Raw genomic sequence first — 11,251 nt, 5'->3', positions numbered from 1 at the left:
AGGCCGGCAGAGCTGGCTTACCTGATTTCTCGTCGCCCGCCCCCAGATCTGGCTTCCCCTACTCAGCACCGCTGGGTAGGCAGGCTTCCCTGGGCCTAGAGACGCGTCTAGGAGGCAAGCGGACCCCTGGGACCCCGCCGTAAGAGCCCAAGTCCCTCACCCCGGCTGCCCCCAGCCGCGCGCACTGGAGGCGCGCCAGGCCCCCTGACCCCCTGCCAGAATGTCAGCGTTGGGACCCGCAGAGAAGACCAAGCCCAGTCACCAGGGGGTGGGATGCTGAGCACAGGCTCCTTGGGCCCAGCCTCGTACAGGTGGGGGGAGGAGGCAAGCCACTGCAGTTGAGTAACAGGCTTCCCACTTGCACCCCGCAAACCCGACCCTGCCCACTGAGCATGCCCACTCCAGCTCACTTATTGGAACTTTGAGGGCTAGACAAGTCCAAGGAAGGCTTAGATGGGGTTCTAATGGACCCTGCTTCTTTGAAGATTTTTCCACAGAAGACCCCTAAAATGTTTTTAAGGTGGCATTGGAAAGTACCCAGGTATAGTCTGAAAGACTCTACAAATTAAGGCAGCCAAATTAGTTTGAACAACAATCTCAGAGTTGTTTTTGTTGTCTTGCTTTTTAAATCAAATATTGTCATTTATTTAAGATGATTAAACAGCAGAATTCCTACAAATTGAACTATAGGAATGTGTAGATTCATTGAGTCCCAAACTCAGCAACTTCAGCGAGTCAACCATTCTCTATACAATGGAACACTGGTTCTCAGCCTTAGACCTACATTAAAATTGAGGAACCAAAAATGAACAATACCAGATTTCCATCCTTACACCCATTGGATGAGTCTGAAGGCAAGACCTGAAAATCCTTATAATTAAAAACAGTGGCTATCAGAAGTATAGCTTTGGGACCACTCAGCATCAGCATCACCTAAGAACTTGATAGCAATGCAAATTCTTTTTCACTCTAGACTACCTGATTCATAAACTCTGGGACGGGCTTAGTAATCAGATTTAACCAGATACTCTTGCGCACTAAAGTTTGAAAACCATTGTTTAAAAGCTACCATAGGAGATTATAATGAGCAGCCAAAGTTGAGAACGCTTGTAATATACCAATGCTTTTCACATTTGTTTTTTTCAAATCTCTAACTTTTATCTATTTCAGTAAATTACTCAACAAAGAAATATAATCTGGTGCCAGTCCTGGATTTCCTTCCCACTAATTCTCCCAGAAAAGTTCAGTGCTTGGAAAATGGAGACCATCTCTTATACCACTTTTTACTATGGTGCCTATCATAGTTCCTATAGTAGATGTTTTAAGTGTTTACTGATTGAAATGAATGCTTATGTGAATTATTGGTTCCAGGCCCTCCTGTGTCTGCTTTCCCCCAAGTCCTCATCACCTTGCTAGCTACAAAGCCCACAGGGATCTTTTCATCAATAACCCATGGCCATCTGTCAGACCTCCATCTGACTTGGATATGGGAGAAGGTAGAGTAAAAAGCATTGGACATGATTTTACTTGCCAAAGTAAGGGCCTGAAGAAACAACAGAAAGCAGAAGGAGGGTAAACATCCAGTGGGAATCCAGAAGACTACAGAAGAAAAAAGATTTGTATAGAGAACTGGTAAAGGAGAAGAGTCAAGGTTGTTAATCTGATCAGCCTGCAACTGAGATTGAAATTCTTTTCCAAAATTACACATCTCTGCTGTGCATTTCCCGGCTCTCCATATACACATCTCATCTCAATTGTTGCCTTGAATAAAATAAATTAAATAAGAAATTGTTATATAGGAGATTATTTCATTTACTGGATAAAAACATTGCTGGCTAGTAATTATCCTGAGCATAATTTGTTTAGAGCATATAAAAATGTTAATGTTTTAGAAATGAAATACTAGATAATTTTAAATTGTGTAGATTTATAATTCTGCTTTAAGATCCCACAGAAACTTATAAAAATAGTATTCTCTATTTACTCCATCAAAGTTTTCTAATTGGAATAAAACATAAAAACACATTTTCCTTGTAGTCTAATACTTAATGCTTTAAAAGGCTTTTAAAGATACCGTTTATGAATACCTGAAGCAGCTTTCAGCCTTCTTGTCTCTGCCCCTATCTCTCACCCTTATTGTGACAAGAATTTCAGTCAAAGAGTTTGGTTGGTGATTGGAATACCTAACAGGAACACAATTTCCCATGTGTCTAAGCAATTTCTTTTCATTATTAAAATAATTTCAAAGGGAAAAGGGGTATAATTATGAATTTAGGAGTTGTTCTTCAGAATTATTATTCCATAAACCATATTTAAAACAAAAACACTTCTCCCTAAACACTACTGCTTCTTTTTACTCAAGGAATTAAAGCAAGCCAAATGAAAACAGGTTTAGGGATTACAAAGAGAAAACAGGGGGCAGGGAATGGAAACATTGATCATAACCACATTGAGAAGCATAAATTAATCATTTCAGCAGGAACAATCTTGAAGACCAAGACTTCAGGGAAGTTAAGAGTCTCAAATATTTCTCCTTGCCATCATAAGCATGACTAAGCACTTGGAAGGAAACTATGTTTACTGTTTTTCAGATTGCCAGTATCAGATAACTTTGGTGCCACCTAACTCTTTTCTTATGTACCCAAGAAAACTTCAGGACAGTCATGGGTTTCCACTTTCACATAACTACAAAACCTGAAGTTTTCTCCTTTTCCTTCCTTCCTGTCTTACCAAAGACTTGAGTGCCTTCCATTCACTTATTTCATCTTTCTAGTACTTTCAAGTGAATTTAAATCATTGCTTATACTACAGCATAACAAAATGAGCAAGAAGTTCTTCCTTTCCCAAGCCTGAAGTGTTGACCACCTGCTACTAAGACATCTGAAACCCAGCTGCTACCGGTGAAACTTACCGAACACAGAGAACCCACTGATGTTACTGAACCAAGCCTGTTGTGTCCACATTGCAGTATGTCAATCTCTGAAATAAGAAGCTTTGCAAAAAAGTTTCTTCATGGAGTGGGGAGACCCAACATTTAAATACACCTACCCAAGTGCTTGGGGAGGTGCATCAGATAAAGAAGCAGGACTGGCTGGGCATAGTGGCAAATGTCTATAATCCTAGAAACCAGGGAGGCTAAGGTAGGAGGATCACAAGTTCAAGGCCCTCCTCAGCAATTCAGCAAGATCCTGTCCCACAATTAAAAATTAAAAAATAAAAAGTGCTAGGGATGTAGCTCAGTGGATATATCTCAGATGTCCCTGATTTCTATTCTAAGAAAACACACACACACACACACAGGACGATGAAGAGGCAGGTGGCCTGAAGCATGGGAAAAGGTGATTGGAGATGAAGTAATCAATGGTTTGTGCTTACATAAAATTCTTGAGTCTTCTATGTGTTTAGGGTAGATTAGTTCAAAAATGTGTATTTCCTCGTGTAAAGTTATTCCTTTTAGGTCTGCTTATCTCTTGTAATAGATTTCTTTTCATGTTGTTCTCATTACATTATATATTTTTTGTTTGGTTGGTTTTTTTCTCTCAGAATCTTAGTGCATTGAAGACAGAAACTGCCATGTTTTATGGAACTCTTCAGTTCTTTGCACAGTGCATGATAATTAATAGATGTTCAACAAAGATATGATGAATTTATTTATATATTTAGAATGGCTGTTTTCAGGATATTTCATTTCCCAAAAAACCAGTCATTCTATATTCTCATCTTGATGCCTGCTTAGAATCTGCACTTCTGTACAAACTGTATGGTGAAAACTCTGCTTCATCTTTCTAAAATATTATATAAATTCTGTAAGCCAGGAGCTGGGGTTGTGGCTCAGTGGTATAGCACTTGCTTGCCATGTGTGGACCTGGGTTTGATCCTCAGCACCACATAAAACTAAATAAGCAAAATAAAGGCATTGTCCATCTATAACTAAAAATATATTTTTAAAAAATTCTGTAAGCCAAAACAGACAGACAAAAACTAGAAAACTTCATGGATCTTCATGGGATGCATTTCAGAAAATGGGGGCATTAGGGTGGGCTTTTCAGTCTTCTGAAGTCAAAAGTCACCACCCCTCAGACACCTGTGCAGGCATAAGTGAAGTCAGATATTTCAACAAAAGCAGCTTCATGTCCCTGAAAAGTAACCTAGGCAACCATTATCATCATGACCCATAAATCAGAGGGTATAAAGCTAATAGGAAACTAGTAATATACTGTTTAGTCGCATGACCTTCAAAACTAGTGATTTTTTTTAAATTCAACTAAAGGCAAGTAACCAAAAGTAAATAGAACTAAAGGGATCAGACAAGCTTTCTGTCAGTTTCATTGATGATTCTACCATGCCCTTTTAATAGCCATTTACCACAGACCTGCTGTCAAATATTTTAATCCCAGATCATTTCTAAAGATATGCAAAATTTCCCCAAAGTCAAATAAATTCACTGGTCACTGAAGATCATAATTAAAAATATATAATATTAGAAGAGAAAGGGGCCATAAATGTTATTAACCTCCACGCTTCTGTTTTACAAATGGTGAAACCAAGGCTTACCTAAGATTACAAGGTTAGCTAAACATAGAACCAATACTACAAAGAGAAATGGCTTGTTATCAAGAACTCTGTATGAGCTTCACATGCATCCTCTTATTCATTCACCAACGACAATCTGGTTCTCTATCCTCCCAGAGCCTCAATATCCTCATCAATGAGGGATGTTAGTAGTAAACATTCACAAAGTGTTTACCTTGTGTCAGGTTACATATCCTAACAAAATATGTAAGGTTTTTTTTTGGGGGGGGGATTTTGAAAACTAAGGAAACTGAGGTACAAAACTGTGAGCAATATGCCCAAGTCAACATAGCTAGCAAATAGCCAAACTAAAATTGAAAGGGATAATATGTGTAAAATACCTGGTATATAGGTGGTCAATAAAAATATCACCAGTCAGTTCGCTTCCCTAAACCATGGTCATTCTGGTTCTTGATCTAATTTCCTGCCAAGACACTTTGTTCTGAACTTTAAATTTTCACTTTCTTTTCTATTTTATTCTTTAAGTTTGGTGTATTTTAAGTAGTTTACAGGAATTAAGAAGTACTAAATATACCTGTAATCTTATCCATTGTTAACAGTAGTTGCAAACACTAAGAAGCTAACCAAGAACTAAATACAGTAGTTCTCCATCAATTCATTACTTGAATTCCTTTTTGTTTATTTAGTTTTGGGGATACTGGGAATTTAACCAAGGACTTCACACTTGCTAAGCAAGTACACTACCACTGTGCTACATCTGCAGCCATTACTTTGTAAATTCTTAACAGCAGAGTTATAGATAGCTAAAAATATCCAACAGAAAGTCTTCCCATGTCAGTGATTCTCAGAGTTAAGATCAGGAATGAGGTGAAAATATATGATCCTTGAAAAGATGAAATAAAAATACTAAATATATTTTAAATGGGTACTTTAAGTTTTATTCCTGGTTTATAAGAATCTGGGAAAGTATTCTTAAAATAAACGTTTAAAGCATCAATATAAAGTGGCACTGAGAAACTTAGATTTAAATGTCTTGAGGGTAAAAGAAATCTGTACTTCTTTCCTAGACTGTCACCCACTTTTTCCTAGGATAGGATAGAACTGAAAACAAGCTTTTGCAAATGTTGGTGGAGTAAACTCAAAAATATTGTCTCTGGAACACAGCCTCCTATTTAACAGCAACAGGAAAGTTTTGGGTAAGCAGAAATGTCCTAAGAAACACATTCAGAGAACATGAATAAGTATTAGGTTCTGATGTGGGAGCTGAAACGAAATGGAGAACTGGATTCAAAAGAAAGTCAGTTATCATCTCTGTGTAAGAGGTAACTGAGCCCAGGACAAACAGCCCAAGAAACTGGATCTTTGCTTAGTTCTGCATTGGAGTAGCTGTTATATAACTTGGAGGTGGTTTAAATCTCAGCAGTAAATGCTTAAAATAAACTTGACCACCAGTTTTAATGTTACAAGACCATTTAAAATAATTAATGAATCTGAACAGCAAAAAATAGAACAATAACAAAATTAATATTTGTCTCTGTACAATGATCAACTTTACAATGAGGGTGTTGTTTCTTAATTCAGCAGCCTTGACCTATGCATTAACCTAGTTTCTGCCAGGCCAAGAAAAAGACTTTTATATCCAGAGAGAAAGGCTAGTGGTAACAGGAGCTGTTTCCTCAGCAAATACTTTGGCCTCAAAACCAAATCCCCCTCTATCAATAAAATCATCATACAAAGCCTAAAGAAGAACAGTACAGCATCTTTCTTCCGTTTTCCTTGGGTTACAAACTGCAGTTCATTTTTGAAAGAACTCTATAGGAGGGTATAAAACAGAAGTGAATGGCTCAATGTGACATCCGTTAAGGAGAAATTTTTAAAATGTAATAGAAAAAAATCCATCTTAAAATTCTCTAGACCACACTGAAAATAAATGATTTTATTCATTTTGTGCCTACCTTTTAACCCTCTCCAAGTTTCTGAGAATTGAAATGACTTGACATATCATTAAAAGCTCGAAATCGGTGTCATGGCACCTAAAATTTTTTTTCTGGCAAATTTAGAGTAACGTGTGTTCTAAAAATATTTCAATAACCAAATGTGGAGCAAGACAATTTTTCTTAAGCATATGCTCTTCACTATCAACCTGATTCTCTCATAATTTTGAAGTGGAACAAAAGTCCTGCCTTCCCAAAGGCCTTCCTAAAGTGGGTCTCAAAATAATGCAGACTAAAATTGTACTTTTTCCCTAGACACAATTTTGCACCTAATCTTGTGTCAAGGGAAAGCACAGACTAATAAAAGTTAAATCAAAGATTAAAAACTACAGTGTAATAGACTGAATTATGGCCTCCCAAAAGATAGTCATATCCTAAATCCTGGAACCTAGCAATGTTAACTTACATGAGGGGAAATGGATTTTGCAGATGTGATTAAGTATCTTGAGATGGAAAGATTATCCTGAATTTTCAGTGTGGGCCCTGAATATAGTCATATATATTATTTTAAAAGTATTAAGGAGATTACAAATATCTCCATTCTATATAGACAGAGTGTAAAAGACAGTGTGAACATGGATGCAGAGATTAGAGAAATGCAAACACAATCAGAAAATGAATGCCAGAAGCCACCAGAAGCAAACTGAAACACAAAATAGATCCTCCCTTAGGACCCCCAAGAGGAGTGTAGCCCTACCAAACCCGTGATTTCAGCTCAGTGATACTGATTTTGGACTTCTGGCCTTCACAACTGTGAGCCAATAAATTGTTATTGTTTATGCCACTAAGTTTGTGTCAATTTTGTTATAGCAGCAACAGAAAACTAATACAGCTTGTTAGAGTCTGTAAACAAGTCAAAATAACACCTGGCATTTTGCCAGGGGAATGTTAGAGTTCGTAAACAAGTCTGGATGGTGCCTGGCAAAATGCCAGAGGGAGTGGTTTGAGAAGTAACAAAAGCAAGCCATTAAGTGTGGAGATTCCTGATTGGTTGACTGCTGTATCTAGTTTATGTTAATTAGATAAGTTGTGTGGAATGTATAAATACCGCTCCTGTCCTACAATAAACGGCTCCCACTCCTGCTGTATCAGTCTACACAAGTTGTTCATCACCCCCCGGCTAGTTTGCTGCAGCCGGACTGCGGCAACAGCTACCTCTATTTGTTTTCCTTTGGCAGTGATTCTCATCTTCCATTCTAAAGCTAGGCCTTTTATACATCACTGACATTTTTGGTGTGTTTTATATTCAGAATGACAAAGCAATTCACAACCATGCAAATAGATCAAGTTTTTACCTTGTGGGACATCCAAGCAACACCAGTCTTGTAAAATTTGAAAGATGCCTGGCTGTGTGTGTATGTGTAAAGAAATGCTAAAAGAAGGTTGAAAAAAATCATAATATAATTTGAATGTTAATAATTAGCAGATATTTATCAGAAGGAATGCTTCAACAGCTCTCCCAATATATATATATATATTGCCGCAGTCTGGCTGGGCACAAAATCACGAGCCACCACACAGCTTGTAGATTCAAACAGCAACTCTTTATTCCCGAACTCACACCAGCCGTCTACAAACACGTTCTGGGGAAATCCACGTTCTCTGCCCAAAATCCACGTTCTCTGTCCAAATCCACCTCCACTGGGCTTCTGTCTCCCAAAAAATACTGTCTGAATCCCGTGAGAACTCAAGGGGAACTCAGGCAGCAGGATACGCCCTATTCCCAGCAGGAATAATCTTAAACCTGGAACGCCCTAAACTGGAATGCCCTAAACCCAATTATCCTAAACCGGGAACACCCTAATCCGCCCTGGTCCTTGAGCAAGGTCACCTACATGCAATGTCACTGCAAAATGTCCTATTTCCACGAGTCCTTCCACTAAGCAACATGGGGTACGCTGGCAAGGAAATTGTCATACCTACTTGGCTAATGGCTCCCAGCAATATATATATATATATATATACACACACACACACACACACACACACACACACACACATATATAAACTTAAATGTATGGTCTGTAGTAAACAGATTGGTATATCACTCCAATCCTCCTTCACACAGGACTTATTCTTCACCTGCTAGAAGCATCTTCAGCCAACTCCTTCAGAATTCACCTAGAGTACAGAGAGCTTCCTCATTTATAGTCCCTCCTTTGCTGGGCCAGTCCTCATCCCATGATAGAATGAGACTGGGGTAGAAAGACTGAGCTAGATAATTGGGAAATAACTCTGATGGCATGTGTGTGTTCTAAAACTCCCTTAGGGGTTGATCAAGGCTTTTTTGAGACTCCATCACAATCCTACTTCTCCCTCTGCCCAATCCCATTTCTGCCCTCTTTCTTGCATAAGTATTAGCCCTAATTAGTAACCTGTCATTCCCTGTCTCAATATCTGCCTGCGAAAAAAACAGTCTGCATAGGGCCCTTTGTGGATACAAGGCCTAGATGACAAAAAACCTTGACTTTGCAGAATTTTAAATTCATTCTTACCTCCTTGTTCTAACTTCTCCTTTGGGACTACATATTTTTGTCCAGTTCAAATAGCAAACCAATTCCTGGAGCTGTACACTGTGTTCTGCACATGGAAGGATACAAGACTAACGTGAATTACCAAATTCTCCTCATAGACTACTTCCTTTAAGGTGTTTCTAACCTCAGTCATTCAGGGAATATTTGCTGAGTGTACATATGTGCCAGACACTGTAATTCTCCTCAAGGGCATATGCTCTCATTACTCAGCCCACACTGAAGCATGTGCTGCAAGTCAAGGTTCATATATGCCTCCAGAGTGGGATAAAATGAGTTTATTAAGCAAGTATAAAAAAAAAGGGGGGTGGTGGGGTCTGTAGAAAATTGGGGAAACATGCCACTTTTGACAGGGTTGGCCCGCTACCTTCACCTGGGGATCAAACTGAGGAGGACCAGTTAGCTGGGACAACCAAACATTATGTGCCTCCTGTCATCACTACTGAATTGTTTTTGCCATGATATTAGACCTGGATTAATGGAGTCTTTAGATTTCAGTTTCAGTCCAGAAGACAATGGACTCCTTCCCTTTGATAAGACAATGTTACAGAAGAATAAAAAGGGAGGGGGGCTGATCTAGAGTAAAAGTGATATACGTGGCATAACTGGTTATGATTGTTTTAATTGAAGGCCAGCTTGAAAAGAAAATGAATGTAAAAGACATGTTGGGGAATGCTATGAGTTAAATGTGCTTTTTCCCCCAAGGTTCACCTTTTGTGAGCTTCTACCCCAGGATGGCAGTACTGGGAGAGAGAGTGACACTTTAAGAGGTGGGACCTACTGTGTCTTAGCTCAATTAAAGACATGTCTTCTGAAGGGATTAAGATATTTCTCCTGGAACCCTGGAGAAAGCCTTGTTACAGAAGCCTGAGTCTGACCCACCCAATCTCTCTGGCTTCCTGTTTTGAGATATAACTGCTTCCTCTCACATCTCCATCCACAATGAGGTGACATAGTTAAGAGGAGGCCCTCACCAGAGCCTGCACCTGTTGTTTGGACTTTCAGCAACTAAAACTATGAGCTAAATAAACATCTTTTCAAAGTTTGTCTGCTTCAGATGTTTTGTTATAGTAATGAATGAATGGAGTGACAGTGTGATAATTTGAGTATTAACTGAGTAAAACTGACATAAGGGAAGTACAATTAATTTTTTCCAATGTGAAAATAATATTCCAGTTATATAGGAAATTGTCCTTAGCTTTAAGGATCAAGTAACATCTCCACTTTAATATGGTTCAGCAAAAGTATAAATGCATAGATACAAGTATTTAATCTTATAAGAAATATGGCAAAATATTAGCAATTTTTGCTAGAGTTAGATTAATATACATTTATTTTTCTTTCCAAGTTTTAGGAAGCTTTTAAGATTTTCTTAATCAAAATTTTAGCATAAATTAAGGGGCAGCCTCTACAAAGCCCTTGTCCATTGTTGTCATGAGAGGATTAGGCTCAATGTTCTTAAATCCTCTGAATTTTCAAAATAAACTGGAAATCCAGAGTTTTCACGTAAAGCAATTTTGACCTTAAGAAAAAAATTAGCATCTTAAAAACAAAAATCTTAAAAATAAAAAGCAATAACTAAAATCCCTGTGCAGTTCTGATAAAATACATTTGGATGCTGAATCTTACCTCTAGGTTTCAAATTTCCATCTCTGATTTAGATTAAGATCTTTTTCCTTTTTTCCACTTTAATCTGTTCTCTTATGCCTTAGCTCTCTGAACCTCTACTCCTGATTCTCTTCCTCTCTCAAAGTGATAATCTGGATAACTTTCTCTCCCGGCAACTGGCCTCTGCCACTTTTCTATGTCATTGAGCAGTTGCAGGATAATATGAGAACAACTCAGGCTATGGATTTGTCTGAATCAGATGATTTAACAGATTGAAAATTGTTTAATAATTATCCTGGGGCACTAAACATTATCCTAATGATCTAAAATAGTTATTAAACTTGACCACTTAAGATTATTAAATCACAACATCTGTGTCTTCAGGAAGCATTTCTAGTCCATGTAATATTTGCAAAACATTTACAACTGCTTTTAGTTATATCTCACACCCTATGATTGGTTTATAGTTTTTTCCTTATTTAATGGCTGAAAACACTAGGTGTGGAGTCCTGAAGTTAAGCCCTTCGTGTGAGAAGGTATTAGACCTAGGCAAGCTTCCTGGATGACAGGCCACTACTTATCCAA

General features: G+C 38.2%; 1 protein-coding gene and 1 long non-coding RNA gene across 3 annotated transcripts in view; one reads left to right on the top strand and one right to left on the bottom strand.

The window, feature by feature from the left end:
• Gpd2 (glycerol-3-phosphate dehydrogenase 2) overlaps positions 1-374 on the bottom strand; it is a 194,802-nt gene extending 194,428 nt beyond the window's left edge. For both annotated transcript variants that reach the window (XM_048812290.1, XM_048812288.1), the window contains exon 1: positions 22-374. The gene's annotated coding sequence lies outside the window, so the exon portion shown is untranslated. The remainder of the gene's footprint in view (positions 1-21) is intronic.
• Positions 338-2,025, top strand: LOC125619403. The gene is made up of 2 exons (XR_007350934.1): positions 338-541; positions 1,171-2,025. It is a non-coding gene; the product is annotated as an uncharacterized LOC125619403 (long non-coding RNA).
• The last annotated feature ends 9,226 nt before the right edge of the window (positions 2,026-11,251 follow it).

Source organism: Marmota marmota, unplaced genomic scaffold, assembly GCF_001458135.2.
Source record: "Marmota marmota marmota unplaced genomic scaffold, marMar, whole genome shotgun sequence".
In the NCBI taxonomy this organism is placed as follows: Eukaryota; Metazoa; Chordata; class Mammalia; order Rodentia; family Sciuridae; genus Marmota; species Marmota marmota.
The sequence above is the reverse complement of the archived record's forward strand: the minus strand, read 5'-3'. Positions and strand labels throughout refer to the sequence as shown.